This window comes from Alligator sinensis, unplaced genomic scaffold, assembly GCF_000455745.1.
Source record: "Alligator sinensis unplaced genomic scaffold, ASM45574v1 scaffold91_2, whole genome shotgun sequence".
Taxonomy (NCBI): Eukaryota; Metazoa; Chordata; order Crocodylia; family Alligatoridae; genus Alligator; species Alligator sinensis.
The window spans coordinates 393,365-393,905 of NW_005842529.1; the positions used below are offsets into that span (position 1 = coordinate 393,365).

Consider the following 541-nt stretch of genomic DNA (forward strand, 5'->3'; position numbering starts at 1 on the left):
AAAGAGGCATTTGCAAAACACACAGCAGATTTTAAGATGGTGTGGAGGTAGAGGGGACAGGTTTGCATCACTTTGACCTACAGTAGAGATCAAAATTGCAACTGAAACTTCATAGTTGAAGGAACAAGAAGAGCATTGTGAAATGGAGGCTGCAAAGATGTGGGGACAAACACAAATGATGCAGCAAGTATGCTGGCATTAGCTGCATGTCAGTGATGGGTTTATGCTGCTTGGAGGGGTGATGCTAGCTGTCACAACCCAAAAGGTGTGATTTTTATTTGTGTGTGCTTCGGCACTGCTAAATTGTCCCCGCTAAATTGCAAGCTTCCTTGCACGGTGGAGTTTTCTGCTGCAAAAGAGAATCCCAGTGCAAGGGAGAATTCCCCGCCGATTTGAAGCTTTCTTTGCAGGGTGCATTTCTTTGTTGCAGCACAGAAATGCTCGTTGCAAAGAGTTCCCGCCATTTGTATGTAGATTTGGGTCCCATTATTGGCCAGTTCTAAATTATTCACACGTGGTGGCTAGTGATTGGCTTGCTAGC

The 541-nt window shown here is 45.1% G+C and overlaps 1 protein-coding gene across 2 annotated transcripts in view; it reads left to right on the forward strand.

The window, feature by feature from the left end:
• BCL2L14 (BCL2 like 14) overlaps positions 1–541 on the forward strand; it is a 67,505-nt gene that overhangs the window by 37,287 nt on the left and 29,677 nt on the right. The gene's annotated exons all lie outside the window — the stretch shown is intronic.